Here is a 23,069-nt window from a genome sequence, read left to right on the forward strand (position 1 = left end):
CACTCCTGATTTCTTTCCTTCTCAATCCAGTGGGTACCTTTTTTCAGGTATGGGAAGATGCTGGTTATTTACCTGTTGCCTCCCAGCTCCAAACTCACCCCCCTTTTACACTCTGCCCTGTTATGCTGGGACTGGGACTCTGGAAGCTATAATTCCCAGACGTCTTTGCTGGCTGCCTTTCTGCTGGGCCTGCCAGTTGGCAGCAGCAGAGGGAATGGAAGGCAGGAGGAAGGGAGAAGTGGCTTTCCTCCTGTTTGTGGCCAGTCCTGTCGGGGTTGCCCAGGGCTGGCAATTTGTCCTCCAGCAGCAGGTGCCTGGGACCTCGGCTCTCCCACCCTCCAGCGCCCAGAATCTGCCACGTGGGTCCCCCGCTTCGGAGCATGCCTTTGCTGTCTCAGTTCCCTGGCGCCTGGAGAACCAACTTCCAAAATTAAAATACCTGTGAGATTTAGGATTTCCTCACAGGACCCTAACTGGTGTCTGGGAGAAGGATTCTTTCTTCTTAATGTTTTTTCCTCAGAGGAAATCCCTCTGTCAGATGTTTGCATCCCAGGCATCTGGCAGAGGAGCTCCTTAAAGGGTTCAAGTGATCGCAAACACAAAAGCTAGAGACTTTGCTAGTTCCTTCTGGTTCCTGCCCAGTCGTGCTTCTCCAGGCATATGAGCACAGAACTGGACTACGAGCTAGACGGGGTGGGGGTGGGGGTGGGGGGGACAGAGCAATGGAAAAGGAGGAAATTGTTATGGCAAAAATGCTGTTAAATTGTAATACCTTTAAGTCATGTTTTTTTTCCTGTTTCCATAGACATCCTTGTAGTCCCTTTCTTTGTCAAGCCCTGCCCAAATTGCAGACCTTCGAGCAACATAAATATTATTATTTTCAGCCATTAAACCATTAAGTTCTGGAGTAATTTCTCATGCATCTACATTATCCATTACTGACTCTGTATTATGTGTGTGCGCGCGCACACGTGTGCTCACATAAATAGATCTCACTATTCTGTATGTTTGGTTTTCAAAGGTTAAAAGTAAGAACCTTCATTAACCCGGCTTCAAATGTGACTATAGACACTCCTGAAAAACATTTAGTAGATTTAATACACAGAGAGCTGAAGAACTGTACATCAGTTAAAAAAAATTTTTTTTATTTATTTATTTGAAGGGAGAGGAGAGAGAGAGAGAGAGCAAGAGCAGAGGGAGGGAGAAGCAGACTCCCCACTGAGCTGGGAGCCTAATGTGGGGCTCCATCCCAGGACCCCAGGATCATGACCTGAGCTGAAGGCAGATGCTTAACGGACTGAGCCACCCAGGTGCCCCAAAGCCCCCTTTTCTGAGAGTTTTTCAACTTTGTTGAATATATTGTTAAAATCCAAGTTACAATTTTTTTCTTGTCCTGAATTATCAAGCAGTTGACCTATTTTTTTTTCTCCATTAAAGTTGATTTAAGTACCCAGGCTTACATAGGTTATATGAGATTTAGTTCCATGGTTGCTTGAACCAAAAGAAACTCAAGATGGATGGTCTGTGTTAACTCTATGCAACCATATGTGTATTTATGGAGCTGAAAAGCAAGTCTGAAATTTTATGTGCCCTTTAAAAGATAAAATCTTTGGAGAGAAGCATGTTCCCGCCTTCATAAATAGTGCACCAGTAGTTTGTGCACCATCTCATAACAATAATAAATATCCCTCAAAGACAACTACACGTTTGCAATTGATTTTGATCATTATTCCACACTGAATAACTGCAGGATTCGACAAAGTCAGAATGATGATGCAGACCAATCTGCAGGGACCATCTGAAGTCAATTTGCATTGCCTGTTTAATCCTCCAAGTGGCTGCAGGCGAGGACAGGATTTGGGGTATCCAAGGCTCAAGTACAGCAAATACAGATAGGTATAGGTATGATGGGGCAGATAGGTAAGAATAAAGATAATTTAGAAATGTTATAATTGGTCTCAAATATGCATCAGAATGAATAAAGCTCAAAATGTTAAAAGTTGTCTGAAGAGCAAATGTAACAATAAATGAAGGTAACTCACGAATTCCATAAACAGGCGTACAAATTGCATTCATTTTACACGAGGAAAATTAAGCCCACACCTTTAGAAGTATAGAATAATTTCTTGAAGCAATTTTAAATAAAATGCTGGAATGATGGCTTAATTGCATAAGAATTCTGCTTAATTCATTGGAAGTCCCCAGAAGAAGTCAGTCTGAGAACTGGGGAATTCCATCATTGGTTAGAGGCCATCTTCATTACTGTTGGAGGTGGGTTCGGTCTGGGGTGACTAATAATAAAAAGGATTCCTGGGTTTGTCAAAACATCATTTGCAAACAGCCTTTGGAAGGGCAACCTGGTTGGTGCTATGGGGTTAGAATTGGGCAGAGTGGATTTCACGTGCTGGGTGGCCTGGGGAGCTGCTGATTCCCATAGGATGCTCAGATAAAACCAACCATAGCCCCTTAGGTGGTTTGGAATTGCTCTGGGCTTTAGAGGTAGAAGGAAAAAGGCTTTCATTGGTCCACCATACCTGCACCAGGAGGCTTGGGGCAATCTTATCAAATAGTTGCAATCTTTAACAGAATTAAAAAACTGGCTTTAAAATCAAAACGCAGACTTTCTTGAGCTAATGAAAGACAAAGGCTTCCTTGGTATTAAGGCAAGATAAAAATAGTTAAACTTTTTTCTTTCTTTTTTATTAACATATGCAATAAAGTGGGCAGGTCCTAAGTGCCCAGATCAATGAATTTTTGTCTATGCAAAGGCCCATGAAACCAGCATCCAGGTCAAGGTAGGAAAAATTTTCTGTCCCTCGAGAGGCAGTGTTGCTCCTCTTCCCCGTCAGTACTCCCAAAGGTAACCACTATTCTGACCTTCAATACATAGGTTAGTTTTACTTGTTTTTGAACAGAAAGGGTATTTGAAATACTTAACATAGATATCAGTAGTTATTACCTCCCAGAGATGTCACAGATCATATATTTATTTTCTTCATTTACTTATTTGTTTGTTCAAAACACTGTCTAATATCAACTCTGTCCACCAGGCATTGAGAATATAATATTGACCAAGAAGGCTTCAGTGTCAGCCTTTGGGAAAGGTTACAGTAAATGCGAGAACACATGCGGGTAAGCAGGTGATTATGGTGCAGAATGGTAAGTGCTGCCACATGAGGAAGTGCCGGATGCTACGAAGAAGGGTGCGGAATGTGGACTTGGGGAATAGAGGTGGCTAACCGGACAGAGACCAAGAGGAAATCAATACAGAAGCCCAGGGAACAGTGGGAGCAAATGCTCAGGGGCAAAAGAGGGCTTTGACTATTTAGGGAACTGAGAAGATAAAACATTCCTCAGGACCAGTCAGGGGAACTGGGGCCAGATCCTGGGGGACTTTGCAGAGCACGTTTCAGGGTTTATACTTGGCTTCAAGGGCAACGTGAAGCCACTGAAGCCTTTTCAGCAAGGGGCTGTCATCAGCACATTGGTTGTTTGTTTTAAAGCAGCACATAGAAGTGGAAAGAACGGTATGGAGAGAGAAATGGTTTGAAAAACAACTTTGAGGTTTTTGTGTGGGGTGAAAAACTCAAGCTGGCACCCCTCCCGCCAGACACAATTTTTATGACACTGAGCGCAAGTGGCGAGAAAGTGTGCAACAAAACATACTCGAGGAAAGAGGCTGTGTCCAGAGAACATGAAGCGATGTTTGGTTGCCAAGCTGCTTGAGTCCATCTCAGTAGAAAGCCATCAATCATTGGAGCAAGTTAAGTTATACGCCCGATGTTCAAGCTGCACATGCAGGGTTCCCTTCAAAGTCCCTCTAGTGAGACTTGTCCACTGCACCTGGGATTTCACAGGACAACTTTACCTAAATCTTTTTTTTTTTTTTTTTTTGGGCTATCTACATTTCTATGATGAGCACCATCAGCCTGAAAAATCTAACGGGAAAGTGTCAAAACCACCTCCACTAACTTCTCATTTCTGGGGTCCCCTTCTCTGAACCCTGTATTTAGATTAATGTCCTGAATAATTTTTTCAGACACCTGCTCTGTTCACTCGGAGTTCAAATTATCCAAGTGGATATCCAAACTAATTAGATCGACAGGTCATCACCAAAGTCCCATTCTGCGATAATGTATAGACACAGTTTAAGTTGTTAAAGGCTTTACACCCTTGGCTGCGACAAATTTCCCTCTTTCCTAGTCATATGGAATCCATGATTGAGCCCTGTGACTTTCTGCCTCATACTAAAAATCACATAACATTTCTCTATCATAGTTTTTTCATTCAACTTTTGTCATGGCTGAGGTATTTGTATAATACTGACGTGTCTGGAAACCGGGCATCTAACATGCTGACAAATTGTGAAACCAACAGTTGGTAGGTAGGTATCATTAGAAAAATCCTTGCTATGGAAACTAATTCCAGTACAACTTCACCCTGGCAACTAGTGATTTATAACAAACTTCAGTGACATATATAACTCTTGCCCTAAGTGGATCATAAACCTTTGGAGGACAAGTGTGGGCTGACTTGAGTCCCCCTACCCAAATTCATAAATTGAAGTCCTAAGCCCCATTGCCTCAAAATGGGGCCTTATTTGCAGGTGTAATTAGGTAAGATGAAGTCATACTGCGTTAGGGTGGACCTCTAATCCAATATGACAGGAGTACTTAAAAAGGGGAGAAATCTGAACATAGACAGCATTCAGGGAGGACATCATGTGGAGACTGACATTAGGCTGCCTCAAGCCAAGAAACTATCAGAAGCTGAGAGAGAAGCCTGCAACAGATCCTTCCCCAGTGCCTCCTAAGGGAGACTGGTCCTGCTGATACCTTGAATTTCAGACTTCTGGACTTCAGAACAGCAAGACAATAAAATTCTGTTGTTCTAAGCTATCCAGTTTATGGTACTTTGTTACCGCAGCCTTGGCAAACTAATACAGCAAAGATTATGGTTCACTCATTTTTGTGTGCCCCACAGGGACTGGTGAATGTTGACTAAACTGATGTTGCCATCATAGAACCCAGGAGACCAGAAGTTGAGCCAGTGAAGACACTGACGTGCTTAGAATTGGGACCTGCCAAATTTCCTCCCTGTCTTGAGATACACACTTGGGAATGTGCTGGGGGTGATACCAGTTGCTTGTGCCCAGTGAGCAGACAAACATGCAATCAGAGCATCCAACAATTCTCTATCCCACCCCTACTCTGAAAGGGGACCACAAAGAGGTTTCTTAATGTACCAGACGGGACGCCCATCCAGATGGGGCTGAAGCAACCACAGCAGGGTGTTTTAGAAGGGCACGCAGCCTCCTCTGTGTCCTGGGAAGCTCATCCCCCTCAGTTCTTACAGACATATGTGGAATCAGATGTACCCTTTACCAGCATTAAATGGATTTATAACTCTTGCCTGAGTGCACCTTTCTTTCAGTCAAATCCTTTGTCCATTGTGACTCATGAGAAAAAGTTAATGAAGCTTGTCTGAAATGAGCTTCCACTTAAATTGGAAGGAGGAGCCTACCAGCCACTGAATGGAATGGGAATATACTGGCGGGGGTGGGGGGATGGAGGGTGGGGACCTAGAGAAGACTAGTTTTCATCTTTTCTGTTTTGTGACGTCTTTTCTTCCACTACATATAACACAAGGGTTGCTCAGACTGGCCTTGTCTAAGCTGCACACTCCAAAGTGGAAGCCATTGCCCTGTGTACCCCTGCACTGAAGTTGCTATCTGATTACATCTGATTATTTTGAAATTCCAAAGTTGGTAGTTTGTTGGTGGGGAGATATATGTGTATGTCTCTACACATACAGACAGATGTGTGACACGTATGAATCTTAAGTGTGCAGCTCAATGACTTTTTATATATGGATACACTGGTCCCATGGCCCAGGTCACCAAGATCTAGAACATTTCCAACACTCCAGAAGATTTCCTGTGTTCTTTCCCAGACTTTTACATGTACAACTTTTAATTAACCATTAAATTATTCTTCCTAAACCTGCTAACAAAGAGTGTCTTCTGTACATTTAAGAAGCTATGGCAGTTCCAAGAAATACAAAATGTAAAATCAGGCCCAAAGCTTGCTGTGTTGTCTGTGTATGGTCTGAATGGAACCGAGTTTGCAAACTGGCTGCCTGTGCGTGAAATCTGCTCTTTGGATATGGTTTGTGTAGACTAACTGCAAAGGGTCTTCTAAAAATTGAGCCATAATTTAAAATTAAGGTATTTCCCATGAAAACTCAAATTGGAGAGGGGGAAAGGAGCTTCTCTCCAAAAACTGGGAAATGTTGTGCGTTCCATCTTGGAAGAAGTCACCTGGAGCTAGGCAATGGCTGCCCTCCTTGACATGAATGTGAAGATAGGGGTCCTGCTTCTCTCCACCATTTAAGGCCATGTCCTCATCTGCACTCCTGCCCACTGACCTCAGGCACTCATGTCAGCTGCTCGGTCCTTGGGCCAGCTACAACTAGACAAAATGGTAAATGTAAGGCAGACTTTTAGCAGGAGACTATTTTCCTTCCAGAGGGAAAAAATACCTTCAATACTACCCAAATATTTTTAAAGAAAAATGGAATTGGATTTTAAATTACTACATTATTTCTCATAAGTTAATATAGTGATTTATTTTTCTGAAAGTGGCTATTATTTACTGTATATCATTCCAACTAGGTTTACACATGCACACACACATACGCAGACACACAGTGTTGATGTCTAACATCTGCATGCTGGCTAATGTTTAATTTTTCAACATCAGCATTATACTGGAAGGCACTCATCTGTGGTATGACCACAACTTCAAATTTGTTTTTGTATCTTTTCTGCATAGCTAGTTCCATTGGGTTTCAAACTACAGAGTGAATTGAGTCATCTTTCGTGACTCTGTTTTCAAAGATGGTCTTGAATCACCTTGTCAGATCAATGTTAGACATGCTTAGTGTTGAACATTACTTCTATGTATTTCTGAAAATTCTCTATGAATGGCATTTGAAAGTAGTGTCTATCATAAAAACCTAAATATTTGTGAAATAAATGTATTGTAAAAGTTCCACATTCAGATGCAGTATAAAAAAATTGCCATTTTCAAGGAAAACTAATGGAATATAGCTTTTGAATGGAGAGTGTCTTGGCTTTGCTTTTTTTCTAAGCAACTTTTTCTCCTTTTATGTTTTGTACAAGCTCATAACAATTTTGTTCCAATCTGTAAGATTTGTAATGTCACTACTTTCCATTTGTTCTACAGCATAAACACCCACGTGTCAATGCTACCTTATCATCAAGGGCTCGTGAGCAGAATTTCTTTCTGATATGTCAAATTATTGTTAAGCAGCTCTAGAGTCATCAGAGGTGGTTAATTTGTAAAATCAATTAACAGACATGAGAAGCATACAGACAATGAATAACATGGGAGAAAGAAGGAGGTTAATAATACTAAATGCCTTTAGGAATTTATTTAACCATATTTGATAAAACTATCATTTCACACACACCCATATGCACACCCATATAAACCCATGTGCACACACCACCGTGGTTTTATTTTTTAAGTTGATATGAAGTGCTCTATGTGCTTTTAATATGTATTTTGCATAGGATAAGGATAATCTTCATCTGTGCCAAGTCAATTTATAAGCACGATGACTATTATTCTTCAGTTACCACACATTAAAATGTCATTTTTTAAAAAACAAAGCCTCTAATAGGCTAATCATTTTAAGTATGATTTTGATCCTATTCATCCTCTAGGTTACCAGCAAAGTGCATGCAAGGCCTATAGCCATAGACCCTATACGTAGACTCCTTCATTATTTGCATTGCAAAACCAATGGATACTTGCCTCTTCATTGTGCCAGAAATCTCAACATAGATCTCTTCTTTTCATTCCACCCTAGAGTGGATTTCACAGTAAGAACATCCTGCAACCTCTCCAGCCTCCTTCTCCTTCCCCTGCTCCTTTTTATAGCAACAGTCTTCCAATAAGTTTCCCAAACTAGTTGTTTGTTTCCAACTCCTCCCTTCTCTTGAATATAATCCTATTAGGTCTTCATCTTGGCCCACTGCAGTGAAATGGGTCTCAAATCCTGTGATGCAAAATCCATTGACCAGGACTCAGTACCATTCCCTTCTAGACTTGTTTTCCTTGACTTCAGCCACCACAACTCTTCTAGCTTTCCTCTTACCATTTGTCCCTCTTTCCCAATCTCCTTTGCTGGAGCCTCCTCATGTTCTGAGTCTCTAAACAGGCCTCAGTATTCAGACCTGGAGCCAAACCCTTTGATGCCCTGCCCCATGTCCCTAGGTTCATCTCTCTGTTCTTCTGCCTAAGGACTTTCTCTAGCTCCTCAGGCCTTGAAGATCCAGGGATTTAAAACCCTCAGCAGCATCCTCAATGAATGAAGACAGGAATTGCTGAATAAAGATGGCAGATTCTTGCCTCCTTGGCAGGCCAATTCTGAAGGGTGTTCTATTGGGTCCCTCAGAGGGTCCTTAGTGGAATTGAACTTCAGTTGTCCTTGGTGGAAATCAACTTATAAACACACCATTTGTTCCTTTAATTGGTTTTTATCCTTTCCTTGCTTTCCTTTCCCACTTCCTTATCTGTATTTTCCAGGATCCCACCTTTCAGTTAAATTGCATTCATTCAAGTCCTTGTCATAGGGTTATTTTCAGGAGAAATTGAAACTAAGATCTTTTCCTTCTTAGTTCATGTCGACTCTTTTAGTAACTGGGGATTCCTAATACTAGTTCTTTAAATATCAACATATTTTTACAACTCTCAAATGTACACCCAGCCAGGTCCTTGCCCATGAATCTGAGACTAGTATTTTTGGCCTCCAATGAGACATCTTTAGTTGATGTCCAATAGGCAGCTCAAATGTAAACTATACTGTTTTCTTCCCCTAAATCTGCTCTTCTTCTGTCTTTCCAATCTCAGTAAATAGCACCTCGTCTGTCAAGTTGCTTAGATTAACTGGCGGTTGTCCTTGACTTGTATGCCTTTTTCTCACATCACATATCCAATCATTCAAGGTGGCTCTATCTTCACCATATATGCAGAAACAGAATGTTTTGGCTTTTTCTTTACCCATTTCACCACCACTGCCCCAGTCCCACTACCATCATTCCTCATCCACATAATCAAATTGGCTCCTAGCTGTTGTCCCAATTTCCACACTTGGCCTCTTACATCCTATTCATGACATAGCCATTGGAATGACCTTGTTGAAACCAAGTCATACTATGTCACTTCTCAGCTAAAAATCTCTCAAAGTTTTCATTACACACTTAGAATAGGAGCTGAAAACCTACAAGATGCTCCATGACCTGGGTACCTTCATTACTCTGAGCTTATCTCCTACCACCTTCCTCCACTCTGCTTCAACCGCATTGACCCTTTATGATACCATTAACATGACAAGCACACTCACCACTCATATCCAATGAGGCTATGATTTCACCAAACTTTAGCTTTAGCCATGATGTGTGTGCTTGTGTGTATTGAGGTCTATGATATCTATTTCTTACTTTGGGTCATAGTTTCAAAAAAGTACTTACCTAGACATTCACTTGAATCAGATTGCCTTTGCCGATGAAGGATTGAGATTTCCATGAATTTATGTTTCAATATTCTCTGAAGTAATCTACCCAGTATTTATATTGTTGCATACCAAAAACAAAAAGGAAAAAAATATAATCTAAGTGTTTCAACTCCTAAGACATGAGATGGCAATTAATTAGACTGTTAGACTACTGGGCACAGCACAATTTCTCTTTGGGGTCTATATTCACGGGTAAAAGGACTTCATAGGATTTCCCCCAAACCGTGAAACATTTTACTTTAGCAGCATTTCATCACTGAGAAAGTAGGCGTGTGTGAACATAAATGCCTGACCATTTGGAGAACCAGTAGCACATATTAATTGAAAGCATATAGGAGAGAATAATTTTTCTAATCAGAGAAAACATACAAAAACTCTAGTAATACCTTAAACTTTCCATTTGACCAGTGTCCTGAAATAAGCAGCTTTATTTTATTTTCTCCATGTAACTTTATTTAATCCCTTGTCAGAAGTTACTTGTGATTTTCATGATGGTATCCTTAGAGATGACACAATAAATATTGCACAGAAAATTCCTGTCAAAAAATTAAGGGGAATGTACTGATTTGAACCATGTTAGGAAGAAGGCTGAGCTTAGATGTTGGATGTGGGTTGAGTATCACAAGGAAAAAAAAGCTACGAGAGATCAGAATGAGAGCAGAGATTGGAATCATGGATATTTAATCAAGGTGATTAAATATTCTAAAGGATGATTTTTGTGCCATCTTGGAGATCAGTTGATATAAATAAATGTGAGAGCCTTCAGTGATTATTATTATCATCATTACTGTACTCATCTAGGAAATTATAGCTTATTTGGCACTTTATTCTTCATATTAATGATGTGAAGTTTCATGACAACCCACTAAGAAAATAAAAATGAAAATAATAAATCAGCCTGCGGCACTTAAAAGCCTAATGAAATCCAAACACTTCCCAATAGAAGATGACTCAGTGACACAGAATTGGCAGCTGTTTGTTGTTAGATCATTAGTTTTTACTGGCTTTTTTCCTATTTTAAGAAGACATCTGTAGAACCCTCCTTTCTCCCATAATCTGCTTGGATTTATTTAGAGAGACCTGGAGTGGAATCATCAATTGGAAAAATAGAGTAGAAGCATCCTTCAACAGTTTAACTACCTTTTTCCAGTGGGTTTTAAATTATAGCAGTTTTTACTGAAAGTACAGAGTAGGCCCATTGAGGCAACTTTATTTGCCCTAAGAAAAAGTGAAAGGAAAAGCCCACCTGTCTTAAACTTGGGTAAGGGAGGCATGATCACATTTGAAATGACAATTTTTACAATACTGTAATTGGAGTGAGAAAATGCTGAGTAAATGCTGAGGGTAACATCTTGTCCTGGCTGGTATCTAGCAAATGAAAACTTGCAAAAATGGCTCCTGGTGCCTCTAAAGTTGGGGATATGTTTGGTTTTTGAAATCTTTTAGGTTTTTCAAAGATTTTTTGTTAATTCATTTGAAAGAGAGAGAGCACAAGCAGGGAGGAGGGTCAGAGGGAGAGGGAGAAGCAGACTCCCTACTGAGCAAGGAACCTAGTGGAGCAGAAAGCCCAGATAAGGGTCCTCAATCCCAAGACCCTGGGGACACGACCTGAGCTAAAGGCAGATGCTTAACCGACTGAGCCACACAGGTGCCCCTGGGGATAACTTTAAATAGGAGGCATTCTTGTCTGCTTGAGGGGATAACTTGGCCCCTCAATGGGTCAGCAATGACTGACTCCACGTGGATAATGACTTGACCATATTTTGCTTCTATAGCCCATGTACAGCTACTTTAGCATACTGAACTTGATGTATCTTGTGCCAATTCTGCCCCTAAAGATAATCTTTAAAAAGATTTTTTGCTGCTATATTTATATAGTATGTCATAAATAATATCATCAAATTTGGATGACAACCCTGCAAATGCTAATTTATCTGTGCAACACCCTTTACTGAATACTCTCAGGCACTTTATTGAGCCCTCAGAATATGGCGGTGAGCAAAAGAGCTATAGTCCCTCTGTGAACCTATATTTCAGTAAGATAGCTGAGCAAATGGCAATTAAACCAAACAAATGAAACGATTTTCAATTATGACAAGTGATATGAGACAGAAAATAATAAGGCAGGTCAGGGAAGGCCTCTCCGAAGAGGTAATATGTAAGCTGATCCAAAACAGGAGGTCAGAAACACTGATGGAAGAGCCCTTCCTGGCTTAATGTGAAGTCTGTGTGAAGAGGGAAGTGTTAAAAAAGAAGATATTCTTTTTATTCTAGGCAAATCGCCTGGCATTTATTGATAGATAAAAGAATGGAAATTCAGAGAAATTAAACAATACCGTCAAGATTGAACAACAAGACCTCCAGTCTCCTAAGCCAGCTCTGTCTGATTCCAACATGCTTTCTCCAAAGCTACACCCATTTATCCTGCTGAACATTCACCAGCTTTTTAGATTGTATAGACTAGCTTGGGATCACTTAAAATTGAAACTCACCCAGATGCACTCCCTGTCAGCAAAGCAAAAGCTTCCTAATGGCCACTTTGCAGAAGTGCCAATGTTGTTCCCCTTTCCAAGTGAGCTGCTGGGGAAGGCTGTCCACCATATGGAGCAGGACGTGAGCTTTCTGTGTCTCCAGTGGGACTGTAGAGTTTATGGTATAAAATTTTGCACTTCGCAGTCCAAACTCATCGAGTTTTTGATGTGATAATTTAGCGCTATTAAAAGACATTCATGCTAGTGTTTGCCAGAGGGGAGGGGTTTGGGAAGACAGGAGAAATAGGTGAAGAGGTACAAAATTCCAGTTATAAAAGAAATAAGTTATGGGGATGAAAAGTACAGCATAGGGAATACAGTCAATAATATTGTAATAATATTGTACGATGGCAGATGGTAGCTATAGTTATGGTGAGCATAGCGTAATGCATGGAATTGTTGGATCACTATGTTGTGCACTTGAAACTGATATAACACTGTATGGCAGTTATATTTCAATACAAAAAAAAGACATTCATGGGAAGGGCTTCAATGGTTATTGAGTGCTACTATTTTTCTGCTTATTAAATGAATGATGTGTGTTTATTAATAAGTGCATAGACTTCCAAATATATAGCCCTCTCAAATCCACACAATATTATTTTTATTTTGAATCACAAATGCATGTGCTACCTTTAAGAATGATATAGTCAACCATAAAAAAGTCAAAAAACAAGAGATCGAATTCCAATTTATTTTTGAAGCCAAAGATTTATTTCTATTAGCTAAAAATCATGCCGAATACTTTACAGATATTAACGTATAAAATCTTCCCAATAATCCTACTCTGTAACATTTAGAATGTCTATTTTACAGGTGAAAAAATTAGGATTCTATGAGGTAAGAAAAATGTTCCAGCTCAGAGAACTGAGCATTATCAGTGCTGGGATGAGAATTCAAGTTTTGTACCTTTCCCTGCTGCTCTCCTAAGAGTTCTCAAAAATGTTTTCCTTTTAAAAAAAAAATTATTATTTATTTGACAGAGAGAGAGAGAGAGCACACAAGCAGGGGGAGTAGCAGTCCGAGGGAGGAGAAGCAGGCTTCCTGCTGTGCAGGAAGCCCAGCCTGGACTTGATCCCAGAACTCTGGGATCATGACCCAAGCTGAAGGCAGACACTTAACTGACTGAGCCACCCAGGAGCTCCCAAAATATTTTCTTTTTTTAAGAGGAACCAATAAACTGATGATGCATGTTTACACTCCCGTATTTCAAAGCATAATCTCCTTTCTAGTTCATGCCTTATGGGTTATAAATATTTCTGCAGAAGCTGTTTTCAGATTGAAGGAAGCAATCATTTGAACCTATTATCTAAACTTTTACACATCCTTTGCAATTAATTGCCTAGGACATGCCAACTTTTCTCCTTTCATCAGTTGAAAGATATAAAAATGTCTCTTACTCAATGCTTATGTGTGTGTGAAAGGAAAAGGTGACAACGTGACACTTCCCTTTCAACCAAATAATATGAAGGACATATTTGATTCTGCCATCAAATATACAATACATTTTGTTATATTTTCATGATAATAGCACTGAAAAATAGGTACAGTTTCTTTTTTCTTGTTGTTAATCTGTACCTAGCATTCTGCGTAGCATATTTAAGAGAGAAGGGTCAGGGTGCATGAGAAAAGGAAAAGATAAGAATTATTATTTTATAACTTATCAATCTATGAAGCCTGGCATCTCAGACTTTAAAAAATAAAAATGAAAAAGCCACACCATTACTAAAATTGTCCAAATGTGTGTGTGTGTGTTTATAGCCACCACTTATACTCTAATACTATAGGATCACAGATTTCCTTGTTTAAAATTTAAATAAGCCTAGGGATCAGAAAGAATGAACATATTCTTTTTTATTTTCTATTCACAGTGAGGGTACACATGAGACTGGTCATATCAGAATATGAATATTTTGACACAAGCACTACTACTATATTTGGTATTGTTGATCTAGATTAACCGGGATATAATCAAGAAAAAATAAAAAGATGTTCTGTAGTAGCATTTTGCTTTCATGCGGTAACACCTTCCAAGAAGAAGCAGGTATTTGGCCCACCCAACCTTTCCACTTGCCAAGAAATGGATGTTTTTAGGGGCTCATATTCTCATGCAAAGGCCCAGCTACACCTCTGCAGAAGCAACAGGGGTGGAAAACCCTAAAGTATGATTTAATTTTTATAAAAATGGAATGGGTTTTCTCCAATGAATGTAAAGCTAAACCAAAGACCAGATGTTCTGCTACTTTTAAAAAATGGTTTGGGGGAGAATGAGTAAGCTTTTTGATATCATTGTGGAAAGAAGTGATATATGGGCTGTGGCTAGATGAGAAAAGAGATGCCCAGCTCTATCTCTTAGGGCAGAGCAGAGTGTAACACTATTGGGCCTCTTGAGTTATTGAGAACAAGAAAACCTATGTTTAGAGCCAAGTGCTTATAGCTTTGTGGCAGTAATAGACAAAGAGAATTGTAGACATTTATATTTGAAAGGGAGCTTGCCCTATCATTTCCTCCATCTCTTTCATAGCTTTTCCAGTAGGTAGACTTCAAATTTTTGCTTTAGAGGGCTCAGAGATGGTGTTCATTCCTAGTACTGATGTCCACAGTTAGAAAGAAAAGATTTACATATTCCTCTATAAAACATAATAGCTGCTTTAATATGTAATATTTTTTTATTATTTATTTATGTAGTCATACAGAGAGAGAGAGAGAGAGGCAGAGACATAGGCAGAGGGAGAAGCAGGCTCCATGCACCGGGAGCCTGACGTGGGATTCGATCCCGGGTCTCCAGGATCGCGCCCTGGGCCAAAAGCAGGCGCCAAACCGCTGCGCCACCCAGAGATCCCTTTAATATGTAATATAACCATCACATCTTCTTTAATCTTTTCTTCTCCACAGTAGACCATTTCATTTTTTTCCCTAACTTTCCTCATCTCATATGCTTCTGTATCTCTAACAGTCTCTTTTGCCTTCCCTCAAATGTTCCCTAGTTTGTTAGTATTATTCTGGTGTCTTTGCACTTACAATTGAACAATATATTCTGGTTAAGCTGAAGGATATGAGGCAGTGATGCTCATAGCTCTGTTTTCACCTTCAAGCCCTATTAGTAACAAAGAGGTGCACTGAATCTGGACTCTTTGACTAAAGGTTTAGGGTATTCAAATACTAAAGTTTCAGATCCCCCAAATTATTGAAAGGCTGCAAGATAGAATGGGGATACCCAGGCTCTTATTCCAAGTTAAAGAAACATCATAAAAAAGAAAGAAAGAAAGAAAGAAAGAAAGAAAGAAAGAAAGAAAGAAAGAAAGAAAGAAACATCATACAACTGTCCTGGGATGATGGTGGCATTAGGGAGAGAGGAAAAGAATGATTTGGTTTCTTTTATAGTCTTAGAGTAGAAATTTAGGGCTCACACTAATTTCTAATAAAAGCTTGTATTTCACTTTTTTAAAAAATTTATGTGGGTTAAAAAATTTCTCCCTAATCTGTATATATAAAAAAAATACACATCTATCAGCAAGTAAGCAAATGAAATGCACAGAGAGGGACTATTAGCTACCAAAAATTTTAGCCATATAATTATTGAACAAAAAGAAAACATTGGACAAAGCATTTTTAGAAACCATATAATTCTTCTACTTATCTATCTACATGTGTATATGTATGCATACATGTGTGTGTGTATACAGATATATATGAATATCCTTTTCTTATCAGGAGCTCTTAGGCCTCAGCATACCTTGCCCAGAAATAATAGTTAAGATCCTATTAGTTACATAAACTTCTTGCCAAGTTTTTACATGGTGGTATCCAGGGGATTTCAGGGCCCATGTAAGGGTCTTCCTGAATATATGGAGGAACTAATGCAAACTACAGTGGGACTATATCAACTCCCAAATCCAGGACCTATAATTCTATTACCCTAAGACTCCAGGCAGGTCTCCAATACCCAATGCATATATATAATTAATTTTTGCAACTAAGAGTACCTATTCAGTTTGCCTTCATTTTGTTCATTTCACTCTAGCTGTCTGGCCTATGAACAATACTTTGAGTTTTAATTCCATTATGTGTAGTATTGAATAAGTTTCTTTTAAGCTTTGACTTAATATTAAACTCTGGCAATAAACTTTGACAATAACATTAAACTCTGAATGTTTAATAAGCATGTATCCCCATTCAAGTCATCAATAAAATGCTAAACAGAACAAGGTCAAGAACAATGTCCTGGGGCACTTTGGTACAACTCTTTTTCTGGCTGACATGGAGATACAACTCCTCCCTTTGTGATATATGGATTTAAATTAACCTCAATGATATCTGGAGAACTGGTAATAAAGTTGACTTGCTGCTAGTTGCCTGAGTGTTGACCTGGGAGTTTCTTAAGGTGCACTTAGCTAAATCAAGATTTGACTCGATGGTCACTTGATTTCCAGCAAGAGTGCAAAGACAATTTAATGGGGAAAGACTAATCTCCTCACCAACAGTGCTGGGATGATTGGACATCTATATAGAGAAGAATGTAGTTGATCATCCTCATACTATGTCAAAAAATAATAATATGATATGAATCAGAAACCTAAATTTAAGAGTTAAATCTATAAAACTGTCAAAAGAAAACAATTTCACTTCATGATCTTGGATTGGGTAATGGATTTTTAGAAATGACACAAAGCACAAGCAACAAAAGAAAATATGTATTTTTTAATTCATCAAAATTTAAAATTCCAAGGAATTTCAAGGAAGATGAAAGACCGACTAGAAAATTTTGGTGAATCATTCTGCAAAAAGGAATGAAGTACTGATACATGACACTATTTGGATGAACTTTGAAAACATTATGCTAAACAAAAGAAACCAGTCACAAAAGACCACGTATTATATTATTCTGTTGACATGAAATGTCCAGAAAAGCCGAATCTATATAGACAAAAGTAGATTAGTGGTCTCCTAGGCCACTGAGGAGGGAAGGATGGGAAATGACTGCTAACAGATATGGGGTTTCTTGTAGGGGTGGTAAAAATGTTCTAAAATTCATGGTACTGATGGATGCACAAATCTGAATATATTAGAAACCACTGAACTGCATACTGTAAATAAGGTGAATTGTATGGTATGTGGATTGTATTTCAATATACAGTATATAATTAGAATTTAGAATCTGGGACAGTGTTTTTTTAATAAGAAAAAACTAGGATGATTGAGTGACAACCATGGAGTCCCAGACGATCCCAGTTTCCAAAAAAGGAATAGAAAGAAGCCACTGGCCAGCATCCTTTTTGTAATTTTAGAAGAGTTTACGAGCCCTTAGGAAAGAAAGTGATAAGCATTAGGAACCAATGTAAGTCTATGCTATACCAACACCACTTTCCTTTCAACAGTTTTGGTAGGTTGGGAAAGTTCTGTAGATATAGTGCACCTTGATTTCACCTAGTGTACTGAAACTATTTTAAAGATGAAGTTTTGGGGGATCCCTGGGTGGCTCAGCGGTTTCACGCCTGCCTTTGGCCCAGGGCGCGATCCTGGAGTCCCAGGATCGAGTCCCACGTCGGGCTCCTGGCATGGAGCCTGCTTCTCCCTCTCCTCTGCCTGTGTCTCTGCCTCTCTCTCTCTCATGTCTATCATAAATAAATAAAAATAAGTTTAAAAAAATAAAATAAAGATGAAGTTTTCCTGCTTCAAGACTATTTCCTTCAAGAGAATACTTGCATAAATACCAAAAGAGAGCCATGGATCCTGCTTCATCAGAAGAAATTTTTTCTGGCTTCCTTAGTTAAAAGGAACATGTGTGGTCTACAAAAAGCTGGTGTGAGACTTGGATCAAGGTAGGTGTAAGACTTGCATCTCTAACAGATGTCACATTTAGCTTCTGGAGTCATTGAGTAGGTGACATCAGTAATGAACAACATTAAAACAGAACATAAATTTGCCTACGACGAGGCCATATAATGCTAACTGTTCCCAAAACTGCAGTGCCAGAAATCAGCTTCAAGATAAAGAATACCTCTCTCTTTGTCTCTCTCTGACTCTCTCTTTCCCTTCCCTCAGCTCTCTCAAAACAAAAGACAGGGGGAGAAAAAGATATAGACAAATACAGCTCTCAGCCACAGGGAAGAATGAATCTAGAATGAGGTGCTGGAGCTGGTTTGCCCTGGCTCACTTGTGCCTGTGCTCATCTTTTCCCGACTCTGTGTTCACTGAAGTCATTTTGGCAGTCTGAAGTCATTCATGTTGGGAGGATACACCACAAAATTTGGCAAATGCTACAAATCTGGCCTTTATTTCCCCTGGAGAGCCTGTTGTTAAACACTTACCAGCATAGCTCTGGCAAGTCTCTCAGTGCTGGCCAACTCATAGTAGTGTGGAACAACAGGACATATTGTCTCTGAATGTTAACGGCGTGCAAGTCACAGCACAAAGACACCAAGGTGAGAGCTGTGGTAATACACACTACAGGAAGCAACACCCACATCCACAGTGAAGAACAGCAGTAACTTAGAGACAAGGAAAAAAGGAAATGGGGCGGTACTTTTAATTAAACAACAGCATCCAATTTATATGCAAGGTACATATTTTGGTGAAACGGTTTAGTTTTTGATATATAACCATGGGAACCATTGTATTCATTAAGTGTTCTAAATTTATTGATTGCTTAGGAACAACTTTGCCTAGTTATAAGACTCAAGAATCCATTTAGTTTTATCCCTTGGAGTTTTTTCCTTTGCCTCTGACTCACACAGTGGCAGGCATGGCATCCAGGACAATATCCCCCAATAAGAGAACCTTTCTTATAAAGTACGAGTGAATGAGTGACACAACTTTTGGATTAACAGAAATGGTTAGAATAGAAATGTAAAGTAAATATACTTAAAATAGATTCTTGGGAAGACTGAAAATGAAATTAGGTGGGCATATGTTTATACCTATGTACCTTGTAGCCAAGAATTCCAATGGAAAAACCAACATCAGTAGAATTGGATTTTGTTCCCCCAAATGCAGTCAGAAACAGCATGATCTACTTTCTATGGAAGCATCCAGAGGCTTCCCTTATGGGAAGGCAACATCTGTTTTAAGAAGTCCTTTGAAGAAATACTACATAAACATGTGGGAATGGCGTGTTATATACACTCCCTGGCTTAAAGAGTTGCCAGAGGAAGTAGGGAATTGAGCCCCCAAGACAGAGGCCATTTAGTTACCTTGGCTGAGGCAGCAACACCAATTTCAGCCTCTCTGATGTTTAACACATCAAGAGAATGGAGGGAAATAAAGTTACGACTGGAATCAATCTTGCCACTTTCCTGGCATGATATCAAAGGTTGCTTAGGTATACCTTTGCAAATGAAAAATTAAAATTTGGGGCTTGGGGGAAGAATTTGGGAAGAAAGATCTAAAAATTTAGTTGAATCGTCCATACACAAGCCTGTTCTCATAATTAGTCAAAAAGAAAATTTATCAGGTCCAATATAACATCAACTCTTCTAGGCCAGGGGTTCTCAATCTGGGGTCCTTGGATAAAATTCAGAGAGTCTGTGAACTTGAATAAAAAAAAAAAAAAGACATCTTTATTTTCACTAACCTCAAACTGAAATTTATCATTGTCTTCAATTATGAATGTAAGCAACAAACCATAGTGACTCTTCCTATGACTCATCGGTAACAGAAATCACAGATACTCTTTTATCACACTGCAGCGATTACAGAAATCTTCATATATCGCTTACTCTCCTGCCATTTTGAAATTATGATAATGATTCTATTTGCCACTATGTCTTGTGATTTAAGTATTGTCTGCACATAAATGGCTATGTCAGAAATTTGGTGTTTTAATGGTTTGAACATTATACTTCAATATAATTGGTTTCCTTTGTGATTACATGTAATTCTTTGTGTTTTATTTTAAGCATTTTGAAACCTCTGGAGAAGGAGTCCTTAGGCTCCATTAGATGGCCTAAAGTGTCAAAGGCTTACAAGTTAAGAACAACTGGATGCAGAAGTGAAGAGCCATGGGGCAATAGATCTTTCATGAAGGCCATCCTTCCTGTGTGTTGGAAGAGGAAAAAAGAGGCTCCTGATATACCTGTTCAGTTATGATGTCTGCTTAAAGTTTGAAGACAAAGATGGCTTATCTAATATTTCCACCCTTACAAAGAAAAAGAAGCAATGAAATAAGAAGAGTAAGAATCTAAATCTGGAAGGAAGTGAGGGGTAGGGAGAATTATAGTAAGACCATTTGAAAGTGTGAAACCCTTCCTATTAGATGTGATCAGATAATCCTGGGTCACGGAGTTCATGCTTGAGATGGACTAAGGACAGTGAAGCATCCGAGGGCCAAAGCTGTGAGCAAGAAGCCAGGACAACTCTGTGGTTTGTCAACTCTGACATTACGTTACCTTCCTGTGTGATCTTGGACGAGTGACACAATGTTTGGTGATTCAGCTTCTCCATTTTCTTGGCCCCACATTCCATTCAGCTGGCTGTGCAGAAGTCCCAAGACAAACAGCCTGCTGAAAGAGAGACAGCATTGATGATTTTTTTTTTTAAAGGAAAGACAATGCCAAGGAGCCTGCTTCCAGGCCTTCCATGATGGCTCCATTCCTACCTTCAGTTCCCACCCTTTGTCCTTTATGTATTCCTGGTTTCACTCCCAGCTTGGCTTTCCATTTGCTCCAGGCCAACTGTCTGTAACAGTCAGAGAACATAATCCTATCTCAAAAGCCATCCTGTGGGTAGCACAAAAGAAGGGACCTTCTTTCTTTCTTCACTGTCATTTCATCCTTGCACACCTTGCACATCCTTGTTTTTCTCCCGGACACCTTCTTCTCTCTCTCCCAATGAAACCTACGGCCAGACCATCCAGTGACACTGGCATGCAGCTCTGTTTTTCTAAACTTGAAAAACATAAAAACGTTCTCAAAAAAAAAAAAAAAAAATTCTCACTTCCTCCCAAAGAAATGAACGCCAATTACCAGTGCAAAAAACGTTTGACTTTATAACACTAAAATGCTACATGTCTGCAGAAATGAGAATACAGTTATGTGAGAATTCCCCTGGGTCTGCAGACCTCTGAGAAACACCAGTATCCATGCTTCATCACAGCTCTAACTGTTACTCTTTCAACGTTTATTTGATTTTGACAGAAATCAAAGTTTTACCCACACTGGGTGAAGCTCAGGTGATAAGATTTCAGGCATCGGGAATTGGGCAGGAAGAAGCAAAGGCAAAATGAATCCTATGGACAATCCTGGAATTACATGCATTGTTAATCACTGATTGTGTCTACACCTAAGATTGGCCTTGGTGAACTTTCTAGCTAAAGTGTTTCAGGTAACCTTTTCACCATATTGAATTGAAAGAGACCAGAGGCCTCCTTACCTGCCCCAAGGACATGACAAATTGCATCTCTTCTGTCAAGGAAAGAGCAAATGTAGTGCTGGTTGTCAAAATCTCTGTCATGCAAATCAGGCATTTAAATGGTTTTTAAAGATAATATTCAGTTTATCCATTTAATCTTGTGAATAACCTCTGACATTATTAACCAGAAATCAATCTCGTCAACCACTGTCCCATTTAAATAATTGGCCTGGAGGTTTTTCCTTAAATAATCCAGCCCATCATATTTTCCAATGTGCTTCGCAGCAGAGCTAAATAGTTTTTTTTATAAGCCCGCTTTCCTTACATTTACATTTATTTTCCATTTTTAGGCATGCAATCAGTTTTTTTCCCCATCAAACTATGTTTTATTAATTGGATTTCCACCTGTGTGTCAGGCAGAGGAAAATGTAAGTTTGAGCACAATAGTAAAGCCTTTCCAATCATAGCAAAGAGATGAAAAAAGGCCAGAATCAGAAAAACAAAAGTTTACTAAGATAAGACTTGTACTTTCACCTTAATGACTTCTGAGTCGGGCTATCTGGGACCCATGCTGATCTCATAAGGATCTATGTACTCATGATCTATAGAGTCTATGTACTCATTCACACCCAGCTATATTTCTCCTCTAACCCTGACCTATGCTCTATTTTATTTTTTATTTTTTTTAAAGATTTTATTTATTTATGAGAGACACACACACACAGAGAGAGAGAGAGAGAGAGAGGCAGAGACACAGGCAGAGGGAGAAGCAGGCTCCATGCAAGGAGCCCAACGTGGGACTCGATCCCAGATCTCCAGGATCACGCCCTGGGCTGAAGGCAGCGCTAAACCGCTGAGCCACCCAGGCTGCCCTATGCTCTATTTTATAATGAAAGGAAAGTTTTCTGCCTTCAGGTAACTAAAAATATCTGGTGACCAATCCAATGCCATTTTTTTTTACCCCACTCACTAGCAGATGGACATAAATTAATAGGGATAAGGAAAGAAACCATCGCTCATGAAGCAGGCCTGCATGGCTTTTAAGAGCCTGGATTGCACCTCCTATTCCCAAGCAAGAGCAAAAGAGCCTGGTTCCCACGTACTCTACTGAATGGACAGGTAGTTGTGGCCTCAGCCCTGCCACCAACTTACCATATAGGTGAGACTTCCGGTGGTAGGCCACCAGTGCTGACCCTGAGGTGGGCAAGCCTTAGATAACTATAGTTTTGAATAAATCAGAAATGCAGAGCCCTCTCAGCAAGCCACAGGTAAGTGTGCTATTCATCACTGAAAAATCTACTATTCTTTTCATATCAAGATGAAGTTGATGTCAGAGTTTGGGCATCAGGAGGCACATGACCACATTCCTTGGAATGTTTACTCTTGCACCAGAATCAATTCACTTTTGAAACCCAGTTATTTTGGATCAAAGGAACTTTTTTTTGTAATCTGGAAATGTTTTGGATTCCATGAACTCCCTCCCCCACAAAATGCAGCAACCTACATTCATACTTTTTTTTTTTCTCTAAGCACTGAATGTAAAAACATTTTCTCTAACCACTAATCATTTACTTATAAGTAGTGCAT

The 23,069-nt window shown here is 39.5% G+C and overlaps 1 long non-coding RNA gene across 1 annotated transcript; it reads right to left on the minus strand.

Moving 5' to 3' along the window:
* Window positions 1-1,170: 1,170 nt before the first annotated feature.
* Window positions 1,171-22,766, minus strand: LOC140595885 (uncharacterized). The gene is made up of 4 exons (XR_011997830.1): window positions 22,635-22,766; window positions 20,522-20,635; window positions 9,560-9,645; window positions 1,171-3,843 (listed from the first exon to the last, which is right to left on the minus strand). It is a non-coding gene; the product is annotated as an uncharacterized lncRNA (long non-coding RNA).
* Between the last annotated feature and the right edge of the window lie 303 nt (window positions 22,767-23,069).

This window comes from Vulpes vulpes, chromosome 16 (genome assembly GCF_048418805.1).
Source record: "Vulpes vulpes isolate BD-2025 chromosome 16, VulVul3, whole genome shotgun sequence".
In the NCBI taxonomy this organism is placed as follows: Eukaryota; Metazoa; Chordata; class Mammalia; order Carnivora; family Canidae; genus Vulpes; species Vulpes vulpes.